The sequence below is a fragment of the Octodon degus genome, unplaced genomic scaffold (assembly GCF_000260255.1).
Source record: "Octodon degus isolate 3935 unplaced genomic scaffold, OctDeg1.0 scaffold00026, whole genome shotgun sequence".
NCBI lineage: Eukaryota > Metazoa > Chordata > Mammalia > Rodentia > Octodontidae > Octodon > Octodon degus.
In genome coordinates this window covers 18,016,445-18,031,150 of record NW_004524602.1, presented here as the reverse complement: position 1 = coordinate 18,031,150, position 14,706 = coordinate 18,016,445, and the positions used below count along the sequence as shown (strand labels likewise).

The 14,706-nt window shown below is 43.4% G+C and overlaps 2 pseudogenes across 1 annotated transcript; both read left to right on the top strand.

Annotated features, from left to right (window-relative positions):
- Nucleotides 1-1,327: 1,327 nt before the first annotated feature.
- LOC111816078 lies at nucleotides 1,328-4,966 on the top strand (annotated as a pseudogene).
- A 3,100-nt stretch (nucleotides 4,967-8,066) lies between these two features.
- On the top strand, nucleotides 8,067-8,541 carry LOC101576316 (annotated as a pseudogene). The gene has a single exon (XR_001117042.2). The product of XR_001117042.2 is annotated as a small EDRK-rich factor 2 pseudogene (transcript).
- The last annotated feature ends 6,165 nt before the right edge of the window (nucleotides 8,542-14,706 follow it).

The following is a 14,706-nucleotide window of genomic DNA, read 5'->3' as shown; positions in this document are numbered from 1 at the left end:
TGATCTGTGAACCTCGTGTCTTTGGTACAGGACTTCCCGTGCAGCTTGTCCGACTCCTACTGCTTAGGGCCAATCGTGTAGCACCTTCTGGCACCGGTCCTCGGTCCTCCCCATGTACAAAGCACACTGCCCTCTCTTTCCTCAGGCTTTATGCACTGTGCTGTTGGTCTCATTCTGGCAAAGACATCTCTACTGGGGCCTGGTGACAGCCGGGAGGACACTGCCGGCTTCGGGGGTTCACGGGGCCACAGCGCTGCCTCCGCAGCAAATCCACACCCCTGAGGATGTCAGGCCAAGATCTGGAGGGGACTGTGGAACTCTCCCTCCTGGCCCCAGAGGACTCTCTCTGAGTGGGAGATCCACTCAGGATCATTGGGGGAGTTTAACTGTATAAAACCAGACGTTTTTTCTTTCCATACAAAGATCATTTGTGAGAAACTAAAATTGGTTGCACGTAAGAAATTCTATTTGCTTAAGCATTTTGTTTTCCTTAAAGGTGAACATGTTAACAACTGAAATTAAAAGACACACACACACACACACACACACACACACACACACACGCCGTGGGGCCCAGGATTTAGGCCCTCTAGGCTTCACAGCTCTGCCCCAAGGGCAGCTGTTCGGTGCTCCTGTCCTGTCTGAGAACCACTCTGTGCTGAGAAGATACCGCTCACCTTTTGCAAGGCAGGCTTAGCAAAAGACTTTGCCAGTGTGTTTTATCACCTGTGAATTGTCTACAACTGTTTCCCTCCAACACGGACGTGACAGTGCACAGAAGTTCACTGGGCAATGGCTAGGTGTGTGCCATTTGTCTACAGCATATGTCTGCCTGTCTCTTTCTCTGTCTGTCCCCTCTTCTCTCTCTGTCTCATTTCCCCAAAGTTTACAAATTTCTAAACATTTTCAGTTTTCACTTTTCAGCGCATCAGTTTACCCTGGATAAAAAAGATTTTATTTTTTTAATGTGTTTGCACAATGTGTTTCCACATTGTGCAAACACTTTCCCTTCAACAGTTCAGCTTCTGAGAAAGCTGCAGGCTTCTAAAGCCGGAGCACTTCAGAATCCTGGTTCATGTCCATTGCGGTCAGTCTAAGGTTCAACAATGCTCCTATTTAAATTCAAATCTATTTTCCATCTCTAATGCAAATACATCCAGCAATAGGACCCACAAACATCCCTGCAGTGGTACCCACAAATACACTCTGCATTAGTACCCACAAATGCCCCTGCAATAGGACCCACAAATACTGCTACAGTGGCACCCACAGACACCCCTGCAGTGGCACCCACACATGTCCCTGCGATCGCTCACTACTGTCTGGCATGACCCAGCTGCGAGCTCTTCTCCTGGACTGTGCAGCCTGGATGGAGGCCCATTGTTCCAACAGCGGCCAGGCAGAGCGTGGGCTGTGCCCATCCCAGGAGCCGTGGCTGCCGTCAGGCCTGCTCCCTTTCCCTGGGGCCTTATTCAGCAGGTATCCACTGTGTATTTGTCATTTCAGAGGTCATTTCTTCTAGCCCACTATTTCTGGAAAGGGCTGCATGTAAAATAATGCAAGTTGTGGCTACCTGTCATATTCTTCAAATTTTATGGACTTTGAAAGAAGAATCTTTGACCGATCTTTACTTTCCTGTCCAACCTTTATGGATTTTTGGAGTTCTGACTCACTCTCCTGTGAATTTTTTCTGCACTGCACACTGTTTTATCAGAATGCATTGGTAACCAAAAATAGCATCTGCTATATACCATGTTTTCCCCCAAAATAGGGCCTTGTTGAAAAAGAAATAGCCTTGAAAACTAGAGATCAAATAAGCCAGCTCCCGCCATCCTGACCTTGCCTTACCCTCCTTCCAGAGCGGCCGCCAAGCAAGTGAAGGGTGGCGCCAGGCAGGCGGTCCTGGAGGACGCGTGTGGCGCGCTTTCCCAGGTGAGCAGCAGGGGCCTGAGACGACCTTCTCCGCAGGCCGACCGAGCCGAGCCTCCTGGTGCACCTCCTGTCCTGAAGACTGCCCCTTCCCGAAGCTCACCTACAGGACACTGACAGTAGGGGGAGGTGACTGCAGGTTTCTCCCAAGCCGTGCAAATAACAATGATGAAAGGAGAATAGCAAAGTCAATAATGCCAAGAAGGACTGAGGAGCCCACAGAGGCGCTCAGTCCCCGCGTCGCCTGCCAGAGCCTGGCACAGCCGGTGGAGCTGGGGTGAGTTTGAACACACAGTCGCCGAGCACGGGTGTGACGGCTGAACGCAGGGTCTACTGAGCGTCTGTGGACCGGACCGAGGCCGAGCAGCGCGCAGGGAGCCCGGGTGCTGTGTGGGGTGCGGAAAGAAGAGCTGCGAGCTAGGCAGGCCCGGCGGCACGTGGAAGGCAGCGACATCCCCGACGATCACCCGCAATTGTGCGCAGGGCCAGTCCGGGCCACGGAAGATGCAGCACAGACGGAAAAGCGGTGCGGTGGCCGGAAAGCAGAAGCCCGCGCGCAGGCTGCAGCGCCGGAAGCGGCCACGGCAGCCCACGCTGCAGGTTTCAAGCGCAAAAGGACCCGCTGCTCAGCCAGGTGCCTCCCGGAATCCCTTGGTGTGAGCGACACGTGCTGTGTCGCCTCGGGAGCTCTCAACACACTTGCCTGTCCAGGAACCCACTCTGACCTTGATTGCATGCATGACTGGGCATGCATATTCATGAGCGCTTAATGAGGTGGGAGTAGGGGGAGGTGACTGCAGGTCAGCTAGGAGACCGCGCAGCACCGTGCGCAGCACCCGAGAGCTCCTTCCTGGCGTTTGCTATTTTGGTTTCCGCCTCTCCTAGGACGAGGGGAGGAGGCCTGCCGTAGAATTACACCGAAGTGACTCCCGCAGCCTCAGCGCCTCTAGTAGTGGCAAAGCGGCTCGGCCCCTGGGCCGTCTCTTAGCCCAGCAGAAGCCCAGAAGTCCAGACATCTGGCCCTTGCAGCTGCTCCTTGGGCGGCAGCGCAGCCGAGGGCCAGGCCCCGCGCCCCCAGGACTCGGGAGCGTCTGCAGGCGAGGGCCAGCTGCGCCCGGCTGTATCCGGCTGGCGGCTGGCAGGGCTGGATCTTAGGCGGACCCCGGGGGTGCCTTCCTGGGGAAGAGCCTGGCTCGGGCACGCGACGCAGGCGCAGGAGCGGGGAGTCCAGGGCGCGGGCCTCACCGTCCCGGGCCCTCTCCGCGTGGGGGCTGCCGTTGGCCCCAGCAGCAGTGGGCACCGGGGAGAAACCTCTAGTGTCACGTGCAGGCGAAAGCAAAGACACAGCAGACTGAGAGGAGCTGGGGAGAAACGGGAAATCTAGGCGAAAGGAAGCCGCCAGCCAGCCCCACCGTGGTCCTGCACCCGCGGTCCCCGCGAACACGGCGCCTGGCACAGAAGTTACAGTCACACAGAGAGAAGAACACACAGAGCACAAAGGAAACACTTCAGGAATCAGAGTTCAGAGCACAAAGAGAAATTCAAAAGTTAGAAAATGAAATTAATTTAAGGAAGTCGCCCAGAGAATTGGATACTATTCGCATCATAAGTGAGATAAAAAGGAAGAAAACATAATAAAATTAAAGCACGACTGTGTGCGTGTGTGTGTGTGTATGTGGTTACACCTAAATAACAGGAGTTCCATAGGAAAGGAATGGAATTTGGAGGAGAAAAAGACATTGTTGCTGAAATTGCTCCACATCTGAAAGACGTGAACATACAGTACAGTGGAAAGGGTCCACAGAATGCCACATACAACGTGTGAGACAGGTCTATAAGGACAGAGCCATCACCAGGGACCAAAAGAAGACCCCAAGCACTTCTGGGGAGCAGGAAGAGAGCATCGGGGACCAAACTGGTATCAGACTTGCAGAAAAGCTGCAGCGAAGGCCGTGATTCCTTGACGCACAGCCTTCGCAATGGGAGATGTGGCACGCCCCCTTCTGCCTGTCCCCCGTGAGCTGCCTGTTCTCTGCGATGTCCCTCGGCCATGCCACCCCACCTTGGAGCCAGCCCCTGTGAGCTGAAACTCTACAGACTGAGATTAAGCGCTAGAGTTCGCCTGACTACAACCACAGGGGGATTTGTCTGGACGGTGACACAGATCCAATTGTTTTTAAAAGTAATCTTGTTACATCTGAGGAATATTTTCGAAGTTTAAAATTGAAACAGGGTCTTCTGGTAAACCTCATAGTTTTCCCACAAAAGTTATAGATCTGCAGCAGTGTGCTCAAGCACACATCAAAGAGGACCAGGCACGTGGCTCAGCCGCACAGCACCTGTCTGGCAATCGCAAGGCCCCGAGTTCTAATCCTGGTACCAAAAACAGAAAACAAGCCAAGGCAATCCCAAGGGTCCTGCTGCAGCAAATTTCTCCAGCAGCTATGTTGGATTGTGCACCTGGATTTTTAAGTGTGACAGAGACAGACCCTCTTTAGCATCGTACGCACCTCTCACTAACACTTTTACCTGGAAAAGATGTGGAAACAGAAATTTCTAACAGCCCACTTGAATCTGGCAGGGGAGAAACATTCTCGTTGATGCAGTTAGTAGACGGTGTTACTAGGCAACTCAGCCTCGCAAAAGGGACATTATCCTTCACCGAAGTTAGACAAGCTACAGGAGGAATGGGCGTCGCACGGAGCCTTGCTGGAAAGTGTTCTCAGACACTGACAGGTAAGGAAAGCACTGCCGTTTCCCAAAACTGAGGGACTTCCTGAAGTAGCAGTGTAAAATTCTCAGAACACTTTATGGAAGGGCACCTTTCTGCAATAGTGGCACAGGTTCAGTATCAACAGCAGCAGGAACAACAGAAAAATATTTAGGAATCCTTCCGTGAAACATCCACCAGCTACGAAACAGCTTGTCTGAGCTCAAAGCCGCTAATAAAGGCCTAACTGGGAGGGAATATAAAGGAGGCCTGTACTGGAGAGCGAAACTTTCTGGTGTCGAAGAGGATGGAGCTGCAGCAGACTAAGAAAGCTCTCTCTCTCTCTCTCTCTCTCTCTCTCTCTCTCTCTCTCTCTGTACTTTAGAGAAGGGTCTACAGGGTGTTCAGGGTCTCACTACTAGATTGGACTCATAGTGATCCGCCTGTTTACAGCCTCCCAAGAGCTGGGATGACAGGCACCCGCCACCACGCCCAGTCGAACAATAAAGACTAACTTGTAAGAACAATCTGATACAACACAGGAACAAAAGGTTTAGTTAGAAGAAACTGGCGAGAAAAATCAGGCACTACTGGGAAAACTTGAAGCGAGAATAAAACTATAAGAATTTCAGCAAATGCAGTTACCAGGAAGTTACACGAGTATCTGAAAACTCTGAGGGGTAAAACTGAAGGCCACAGTTACTACTTGGGAAGAAAAGCTACTGGCTGAGAAGGAGAAAAATGGTACACAAGGAGGTCCAAGATGTTGGACAGTTTCTCTGAGCTGAAGGGCAAGAGGTATGAAAAAACGCTAAACTTGAGGCATTTGAGGATAACTAGAGACTGTACTCAGAAGCGCAATAAATCGGACCCACACATGTAGACATCGTGTTGTCTCCCTAGTGTAAGAAACTGGAAGAATAAATAAAATCTGACAGATACAATAGATACTGCGAAAGGGAAAGAAACTGTTCAAGGGGAAGGAACAACTGGGACAAGGGAAAGAAGAAAAGAGAGAAAGAAGAAAGGGAAAAAGAAATATATACATACACACACACACACACACACACACACACGCACAGGACAGTTTGGATAATTGTACTGTTGATTTCTACTGGTCTGTTGAAAGGAGCAGTTAATGCTACATTTTTTCTCTTTTTAATTTTTTGACTAATTCTAAATGCTTCTATCTGGTAATCTGAAGAGCTAATTTGAAGACAACAATATGCAATATGCCAACCATTGTTGAATTCCTATCATTTTGTTTAGTGAAATTCTGTATCATTTCTAATTCTCTTTTTACTATTTTTATTCTCCTAAAAAATAAAATCAGTGGGGTTGGGGAGATAGCTCAGCGATCTAAGTGCCTGTCTGGCAAGTGGAAGGACCCAGGTTCGGTCCCTGGTACTGCATGTCATGCTGGTCCCGCGCCAAGACAGCCACTGAAACTGGGCATGATGGCACATGCCTGTAATCCCAGCACTGGGAAGGCTGAGACAGGAGGATCACTATGAGTCCAAGCTGCCTAGCAAGACCCTGTACCAAATAAATAAATAAATTTTAAAAATTCTAAAAATAAGTAAATAAATGACATAAAGCTTCAGTTCAAAAACCTGAAGAAAGTGAACAGCTGTAGTCAATAACATGGTTAAATAAAGAGCTGGATGAAGATCAGCCAGTGAGAAAGCAAGCCGCGCCAGGACCTTGTGCTTCCCACCTGCACGGTCCAACGCTGCGGCGGCCAGGAGTGGGATTCCTCTGGGCAAATGCGGCTGCTCCCAGCCTTGCTTACCCAGGCTGTGGGGTGCTTACGTGCCCCTCTGTGTTCGCGTCCCTGAGTCCCTTTCCTCCATTCCTTTCCCCAAACACCATCCACTCCAGTTCAGGACCAGTTCAGTTTAACTTGCAGTTTACAGAACCAAACACAACAGCAGCAACTATTACTGATAAGGAGAATAGTGAGAATTTAGGGCTGGCATCCAATACGTGAAGAGAGGGGAAGACGGCACCCCTCTGTGTGGTCTTAGCAGAAGCTACCAAGTAATGCGGACTGCCGGGAGGATGGCTTTCTAGAAGCGTTAAAGACTTTTTCCAAATGCACAGTGCTCCTCTCCGTCTGCAGCCTGTTTACCTGGGCCGTTGTCAAGCAGTCAGTTCCAGCACTGACTTATGCATTTGCCATCTAAGAAACTCAGGTGGTTTTAAAATGTTCACGGAAGTCCAAATCTAAACAGGCAAGTTTTACTTGAGCTACTCTCTGATTATTTGCATCGTGTACCCCACACTGTAGGGACAGATTTGTACTTGAGCTTTGTAAAGAGTCTGAGAGTGACTACTTTGGGGTCTCTGAGCACAGTCTTTGATAGAGTAACAGTGACATGCATTTCATTAAACTAAGGTGAGTTTACCAATCCTTACAGAAGATATTCTAATCATATTGAAAATTTGAGTGAGTTGAAACCTGCTCAGAATATAGGAAGCAAAGAATACTAAAAATTTGTTTTACCAGTTTCATTGGAAAAACCAGTTTTAAAGTTGTCACCTAAGAATTATGAGAGGAAATGATTATCTCCTAAGACTGTCTCTAGTTTTTGATCTTCATATTAAAGGGAAAGCCTAGAGGACCATCTTCGCCCTGAAGACTTCCAGGGGGATCTGAATACCACAGGCACTGGAGGGAGCCTTGGCGAGCCCTACCCTGAACCGACCCACCATCAAGAGAGCCTGGCAGAACTTCAGCCTTCTTGAACCACTGCTTCCTCCCCTCCCTTCAGCGAAGTGGAAGCCACGTAGAACCCCAAGCAGCAGGAGCTTTGGTGAGCCTACCCTGACCTCCCACTCTCCTAAGAGCTTTGCTGACCTGCACGCTGCCCACCTAACGTTGGTGCCGAGTCAGGGAGAACATTAGGGGCTTTAAAAAAATGACAAGAGGAAGGAGCAAAGGCACATCCGTACACCACCAAGCTATCTCACTGGTCCACAAATAGCAAGCTCAGACCTGTAGCCCGCCTGAAACAAGTCCAGGAAACAAGGTCATAGAAGAACTTGGAAGTCACACACATGAAATTTCTGAGATGATAGACACTGAAGTAAATAAACAACTCCATCCGCATATGGAGGAAACCAGATCAGATAATAATATTTCAGGTAAAAAAGGAAATGACAACAATAATGAAAGAACTGCCCAATACATCTAAGGAAGACAATGATTTAAAAAATAGAGGTGAATAGGAAAATGATGGAAACATTGAATGAACAATACAGGAAAGAACTAGAATGCATGAAACAGATTCAAACAGATATCAAGACCATTAAGAATTCCACTGGAAGCTGCCAAAACCACTTGAACAAAACAGAAGATAGAATTTCAGACCTTCAAGACGGCATTGCCACTAGTGGACATGAAAGGAAACATCTCTCGGCAACGGAGGCAGGCCGGAGCCGCTGCCGTCGCCATGACCCGCGGTGACCAGCGTGAGCTCGCCCGCCACAAGAATATGAAAAAGCAGAGCGACTCAGTTAAGGGAAAGCGCCGAGATGACGGGCTTTCTGCTGCTGCCCGCAAGCAGAGGGACTCGGAGATCATGCAGCAGAAGCAGAAAAAGGCAAACGAGAAGAAGGAGGAACCCAAGTAGCTTTGTGGCTTCGTGTCCAACCCTCTTGCCCTTCGCCTGTGTGCCTGGAGCCAGTCCCACCATGCTCGCGTTTCCTCCTGTAGTGCTCACAGGTCCCAACACCGATGGCATTCCCTTTGCCCTGAGTCTGCAGCGGGTCCCTTTTGTGCTTCCTTCCCCTCAGGTAGCCTCTGTCCCCCTGGGCCACTCCTGGGGGTGAGGAGGTTACCCTTTCCCAGTGTTTTTTATTCCTGTGGGACAAGCCCCAAAGTATTAAAAGTAGTTTTGTAATTCAAAAAGAAAAAAAAAAAAAAAAAAAGAAAGGAAACATCTCTCAAAAATAAGGAGAAACCAAGAAATAATGATATAACAGCTGCAAGACGATGCAAAGAAAAAAACGTAAGAATAATTGGTACCCACGAGATAGCTGGAGTCAACACAGAAGACATAAAAGGAATGTTTGCAGAAGTAGTAGCAGAAAATTTGTCAAGCATGGGAAAAGAATCTGATATACAGCTAAGTGAAGCATGTAGAACTCCAGCTAGCCATAATTAAAATAAATCTTCACCCACACATGTAATAATCAAGATCCCAGAAAGTAAGAAAAAGATCAGAATATTAAAAGCTGTTAGAGGGGGAAAAAAACCCAGATCACCTATAATGGAAAGCCCATCAGAATCACAGCAGATTTCTCAACACAGACCATCAAATCAAGAAGAGCCTGAAGTGAGACATTTGAGGACCTGAAAAAAAGCAATTTTCAACCTAGATTGGTGTATCTTGCAAAACTGTCTATCAAATTTAATGGAGAGATTAGATATTTCCATGACAAAGAACAACTAAAGAAATTCATGACAACCAAACCAACCCTACAAACAGTTTTAGAAAGAGACAGATATTTTAGAAAAAAACAAAGAGACCACAACTTCAAAAACAACAGAAGAAAATCACCAAGCAGAGCAAGCAATTAAACAAATGGGAAAAGTATGGATCCTAGGAAAACAACATGACAAAAATAAGCCAATACATATCAGTTACAACTATCAACAAAAATGGCCTCAATTCACCAAAACAAAAGGAGACCGGAAGAGTGGATCAAGAAGCGAAATCCATCAATATGCTGCATACAAGAAACACATTTAACTCAAAAAGAAATTAATAGTCTGAGTGTCAAAGGAGGGAAAACAATACTCTATGCAACAAGAACCCAGAAAAAAGCAGGGTAGCTATTCCAGTTGCAGACAATGTCAACTTTAAACCAAGTATGACTAAAAGAAACAAATAAGGTCACTGCCTATTTGTTACGGGAAAACTGCAAGAGAAATAGATAACAATTATAAATATGTATGCACACATGTATGAGCACCCAACTATATAAGACAAATTTTAACAGACATGAGCAATCTAACATAATTGTACAGGGGGGCTTTAACACCCATTGACAGAAAGAGATAGATCAACCACGCAAAAAATGAGCAAAGAAAAAACAGAACTGAACCAAAAAAACTTGTGAAGAAATGGACTTAGTAGACCTTCACAGAGTGTTCCACCCAGCGTCATAATACACACGGGACATTTAATAGTCTGTTCTCAGCTGCACGTGGAATGTTCTCCAAAGTAGATCACAAGCTAACACATCGAACGTGCATAAGTAAATGCAAAGGAATCAGAATTCTCCCATGCATATTATCTGATAATAGTGCAATGAAACTGGAATTTATTGACAAAAGAAACAATAAAAACTCTATGAACACATGGAAACTAAATAATGCCCTCCTGAGCAATCAGTGGGTCATGGATGAAATTGAATAAATTAAACAATATTTGCAATCAAACAAAGATGCAGATACAACTAACTGGAACCTGTGGGATGTAATGAAAGCTGTCTTAAGAAGGAAATTTATATACTTGTTTGCTTTTATTTTATTTTTTGTTACCAGAAACAACTCAGGACCTGGAGCTTGCCAGGCAAGCACGTGTGCCACTGAGCTATTTCCCCAGCCACAAGAGGGAAATTTATGGAACATATTTTCACACCAGGAAAATAGAACAAGCCCAAGTAAACAATCTCATGCTGCACCTCAAGCTCCTAGACAAAGAAGAGCAAGTCAAGCCCAAATCCCAAAGAAGGCAGGAAATCATGAAGATCAGGGCAGAAATAAATGCAATGGAGATGAAGAAACCAATGCGAGGAATTAATACAGAGAGTTAGTTTTTGAAAGAGTAAACAAAATTGATAAGCCCCTAACCAACTTCATTTAAAAAAGGAAAGAAAAAATTCAAATTCATGCAATGAGGAATGAAAAGGGTGAAATCACTACAGACGCTATAGAAATTCAGAAGATTGATCAATACTTACTTCCAAAATCTTTACTCTCACAGGATAGAAAATACAGAAGAAATGGACAGATTCCTAGATACATTGGAAGCACCAAAGCTAAATCAACAAGATATAAAAATTCTGAATAACCCAATATCAGTCAATGAAATTGAAAATGTAATAAAAAACCTGCCAACAAAGAAAAATTCAGGTCTTGGTGGATTCACAGCTGACTTCTACAAGAAATTTAGGGAGTTCAAACCAGTTATTTCCCTCCTGGGTATTTTTCCAGAAGAACTGTTTATAGCAGCGCAATTTGCTATAGTTAAATCCTGGTAACAACCCAGATGCCCATCAACTGAAGAATGGATAAAGAAGATGTGGTATTTTTACACAAAAGAGTATTATTCAGCTATAAAACTCATAAATTTGAGTCTTTTGTCAGTAAATGGATGCAACTAGAGAACATACTGTTAAGTGAAATAAATAAGACGCGTACGTGCAAACATCATATTGTCTCCTTAGTGTGAGAACCTGAAAGAGAAAAATGAAATATGAAGGGTACAGTAGATACTGGTAAAAGGGAATGAACTTATTCAAAAGGAAAGAGTTACTGAGTTTAGGAAGACAAGAGAGGGAGTGGGGGAAAGAGATTTATCTATGTATGTGAGCAGGATGGTTTGGGCAACTGTACTGTGCATTTCTGCTGGTCTATGGAAAGAAGCAGTTAATGCTTTAATTCGTTTCATTTCTTTTCAATTATTTCTCCTTTTTGTCTTCTTAATTTCTTATACATTTCTCTCTTTTTTTCTTTCTTCTTCTACTTTTACATGCATATATCTGGTAATATGAATAACTGGCTGGAAGACAACACTGTATTACTGTGAAATTCATATTACTCTGTTAAGTGAAATTCTGCATCACTTGTAATTTTTGCTGTTTTAATTCTAATTTGTACTCTCTTTTAAAAAATAATGAAATGTGTCAACTCTTATAATACCTGCATAAATCAATAAATCATTATTTTCAAATGGTAAAAAAAAAGAAATTTAAGGAGGACCTAATGCCAACTCTTCTCAAACTCTTCAGTGGAATTGAAAGGGAAGCAATTCTTCCAAACTCATTCAGGGAGGTAAGTATTACTTTGATACTAAAACCAGAGAAGGACCCAACCAAAAAGAGAACTACAGGCCAATCTCCCTAGTGGGTACAGATGCAAAAATCCTCAGTAAAATACTAGCAAACAGAATGAGGCAAATTCTCAAGAAGATTGTACATCACGACCAAGTGGGATTCATCCCAGGAATGCTGGGATGGTTTAATATGCACAAAACCATAAATGTAACACACTGCATCATCAGAGCCGAAGACAAAAGTCACATGATCATCCAATAGATACAGAAGAAGCTTTTGACAAAGTCCAACACTCATTCACAATAAAACCACTACAGAAAATCAGAATAGATGGTCTTTACCTTAACCTGATAAAAGCCATATACAACAAACCAACAGCCAACACCATATTGAGTGGACAAAAATTAAAAGCCTTCACTTTAAAATCAGGAACAAGACAAGGATGTCCACTGTCATCACTCGTGTTCAATATAGCTCTGGAAACATAAGCCAGAGCAATTAGACAATGTTGGGAACCACGGAAGCCAGAAAATCAGTCTGGTACAACTGATCCCTACAAGACAAGAGAAAGAAATAAAAGGAATAATGATTGGAAAGGAAGGAGTGAAATTGTCATTATTTGCAGATGACATGATATTCTACATAGAGGACCACAAAAACTCAGCTATGTAGATTTAATAACCAAATTCAGTAGCATAGCAGGATACAAAGTCAACACTCAAAAATCAATAGCATTTCCATACATGATTTATGCACCTAGAGGGAAATTAGGGAGACCATGCCTTTCACAATAACACCCCCAAAATGAAATACTTAGGAATCAATCTCAGAATGTAAGTAAAAAATTTATATAGCAAAAATTATAGTACTCTGAAAAAAGAGTTCGAAGAGAATTTCAGAGAATGGAAAGATATTCCTTGCTTCTGAATACGAACCAATATTGTCAAGATGATCATACTCCCAAAATTATTATACAGATTCAATGCAATCCCAATTAAAATACCATCAGTATACCTCACAGATATAGAGCTAATTCCTAAAATTCATCTCGAACCAGAAGAGACCTAAAATAGCAAAACGAATTCTGGGTAACAGAGGAAAGGCAAGAGGCATCACAATCCCTAACTTGAAATTATACTATATAGCTACTGTGATCAAATCAGCATGGCATGGGCAATAAAATAGACCTGAGAATCAATGGAACAGATTAGAAGATACAGACACAACTATAAAATACATTCAGACACATTATCTTTGACAAAGGGGCCAAATATATTCATTGGAAGAAAGATAGCCTCTTTAATAAATGGTGCTGGAAACACTGGCTTTACACATGTTGAAGGCTTCAAATAGGCCCATGCCTATCACCATGCACAAAACTACAGTCAAAATGAATCAAAGACGTAAATATTAAAACTGAAACACTAAATCTTTTGGAAGAGAAAGTAGGTAGATACCTTGAGTTTATAAGGATAGGTAAAGAGTTCATGAAAAACATCAAACTGCATGGGAAATACTTTAAAGAATCAACAATTGGGATCTCGTCTTCTTGAAAAGTTTCTGCACATCAAAAAAAATCACCAACAGAACAAAAAGAAAACTGAGAAATTGGAAAAAATTATAGCAGACTGTCCTTCAAAGTAGTCCTATCTAGAACATATAAGGAATTTTTTAAAAATTGGTCCTCCAAAATTCAAAGATCCAATCCAAAAATGGGCATCTGAGATGAATATATACTTCACTAATGGCAAATAAATATATGAAAAAATGTTAAACATCATTGGTCATTCAAGAGATGCAAATTAAAACAATGCTGAGATACCATGTTATGCCAGAAAGAATGGCTATCATCACGAAGTCAACCAATAACAAATGCTGAGGGGAAAAAGGAGCCCTTCTCCACTGCTGGTGGGAGTGCAGGCTGGTATAACCATTATGGAAATCAGGATGCAGATTTGTCAAAAAGTTAGCAGTATTGGGGTTCCCACTCAATCCCACTCAATCCAGCTATTTCTCTTCTAGGTATTTTTCCAAAAGAACTGAAAACATCCTACCACAGCAATACATGTGCAGCCATGTTAATAGCAGCACAATTCATCGTAGCTAAACCTTGGGGAAAAACCCAAATGCCCATCAACTGAGGAATGGATATAAAAGATACGGTATTTTACACAATGGCATTATTCATCTATAAAAAAGATAAATTCAAAGCTTTTGTAGATAAATGGATGCAGCTAGAGATGATATTATTAAGTGAAATAAATCAGATCTCTATGTGCAAACGTCATCTTATCTCACTGGTGTGAGAACCTAAAAGAGTAATTAAAATCTAAAAGGTACAGTAGACCCTGTGACAGGGAACGAAATTGCTCACTGGGAAAGAAAAACTGGGATGAGGGACAGGACAGACGAAAGAAGGGAAAAGATATATTTAGGGATCTATGTACAACAGTGTGGGTAATTGTTGATTTCTGCTAGTTCTTCAGAAGGAGAAGCTAATGCTTAATTTTTTTCTTTTTCTTTTAAATTCTTTACAATTTTTTTTGTTATCGTCTTGTTCTTTCTCTAAACGAATCTCATATATTTATATCTGGTAGCCTGAGCAACTAGTTTGAAGACAGCAGCATGTAATACAGTAACCACTGTTGAATTTCTATTTCTTTGTTTAGTGAAATTTTGTATCATTCCTAATGTTGTTTTATTTCTATCGCTATTTTGTATTCTTTAAAAAATAAAAATGAAATAATAAAATTATATTAAAAGGAAAAGCCCTAATGCTAGCTTACATAACTGAAGTGAATTAAACCTTCATAGGCAGTAAGCTTGAGTACTTTCCTCAAACTTTTAAAGTAGCTAGCAAGTCTGTTAAATAATTTTTATGTACTTAGACAAATAATTTGAACACTGTATTTATATGACCAGGTAATGTATAAAGTGCTTTAGTCATTTGAGCTGAAGTTTTCAGGTTTTAATGCTTCCTGAATAGTTTATACTCATCT